Below are 2,213 nucleotides of genomic sequence, written 5' to 3'. Positions count from 1 at the left end.
CCGGCTCCGGTCGCTATACTCGATGACCAGTAATATAAGTTTTAGAGGCTCCCTACGCCTATCGGCTCCGGTCGCCATACTCAAGAGACCTTTCTTAGCCTACCGGCTCCGGTAGCTATACTCGATGACCGGAAATATAAGTTTTTAGAGGCTCACTACGCCTGCCGGCTCCGGTCGACAAACTCTAAAACTAAAATATAGTTTCTTTAATTGAGCCCATGTAAAAGCGACGATTTGGTGAATTATACTTTTAAATCTACGATTTGCCCGAGTAACCAATGGCAATTGTCGACCAATTGTATAGTCGCAAAATAAACTAAACTATTTCTTCTATTTCTACTTTACTAATTGGTTACCTATTACTATTATAATCTATAACAGCATAACCAGCGGTAGCCATTTATACTTGCAATTTTACATAGAAATTAGAAGTTTGGATTGCTGATAGAGCATTTATATAGTATACATTGTACATATTATGTTGTTTATTGGTCACTAAAAAAAAACAGAATACACATTACTACAGTAGTACCCATAACAAAAAAATAAATATACTAAATATATAATAATATATTATTTTGTCATGGTAGTACCAATTACCTACCGAGTACCGACGTAGCGACGTGCGACGTATTGTAGGTACTACAACTGTAGACTGTAGTACTGTGCATAGTACACTCCATCGTCATACGTCATATGCACAATACACAATATGTTGTACAAACTACAACCTAGAATCTACTCCACGATACAATAATAACCATGATTTAATACCTATTGTGTTATGATATTATAGTAGGTAGGTAAATACAATAGGTAGTGAATAATCATAAACTCATAACAATCATAAGTTAGGGGTTTGGAAGCTGTAGAAGTTGTTGTTGTATATTTTTTCTATAAATTATAATATGGTTTTTTGATTATAGCATACAAAGCTAGAAATCATTCTATACAATGACAAGTTTCAAAATGTTAAATGCATATTTTGCCAGTCTGTTTTAAAAAGTACATATACGTATTTAATGTGTTTTTACAGTCCTTGGGTCATAAATCAGTTTATAATGAGTAATGACTTAAATGAATTCTTATTAATTATTATTTTTGTAATATTATAGGATTATCTAAATTCTATATCTATATGATAAGTGTAATAGATAAAATTGTATAGACACCAGCCACGAGCATGAACAATTAGGTACTAATTGGGTATATATACTTCCACAATTTGTATTTTGTAATATTAAATCTTAATATGATCTGTGTTTGCATGTTGGATTTTTCACGATATTACAATTTTTTTCAAGTTACATATCAGTAATTATGTGAAATATTAAAATTTAAAACTTAAAAATGCTCATATATGCTTGAATAAAAAATAAATGTTATTATTTATAAATTCAAAAAAATATTTAAATATCATAAAAATGCCAACGTACGTACAAACACAGATAATGTTCTTATTTATAAGGGACACATAGCAAAAGTTTGAAAAATACTGCAGTGATTCAAAATTTTTTTAGATTCTGAACGAAGTGATGAATGTATTGATTTTACAATGATGTTTTTTTTAACGATATTATGTAATCTAAATAAACAACTTGTTTAAAAAATTGCGTTTGGTGCGGTCGTGTACAGGTGTCTCGCCGCGTTTACTCCGGTCAGCAAACATAAACATTTTTTTTCAGCTACTATGAGTAATTTCGTTTTTTTTATGTTTTAGTACCTAAACCTAATTAAATATTATGCGATTTTTTTCGATTTGACTAAGTATACAATCTCAAAAACAAATATTTTTATACTGTAGAATAATATTATGATAGGATCGTGCGGTAGTAGGTCTCTTAATGAGTTCAGCGTAAGTACGTCTTGATTCTTCAGGTTTCTGTAAGCTATTCTCGTATAGACTGGTTGAAATATTATCATTTAAATAATAAGTTCCGCTAGGTAAAAATGTGGGTGGAATTAAGTCAAAGGTCTTCATTATAATATATAGACATTTATTCCCATTTTTGTTCTAACTGTTTATAAAAAAAAAAAAAATTAAAGATGTTCTAAAACACAGTTAACTATCTTTGTTTGATGACTTTATTAAATTAACTGTTTTTATGTCTGCTGGAATAGAACATATGTGTAACTCAAAAAAATAATCGTAGTTACTTTAAATTATGATCAAATATTTATATGACCATTCTCCATACATCATAAAAATAAAA

This window comes from Acyrthosiphon pisum, chromosome A1, assembly GCF_005508785.2.
Source record: "Acyrthosiphon pisum isolate AL4f chromosome A1, pea_aphid_22Mar2018_4r6ur, whole genome shotgun sequence".
Taxonomy (NCBI): domain Eukaryota; kingdom Metazoa; phylum Arthropoda; class Insecta; order Hemiptera; family Aphididae; genus Acyrthosiphon; species Acyrthosiphon pisum.
Note: the sequence above shows the minus strand (reverse complement) of the source record.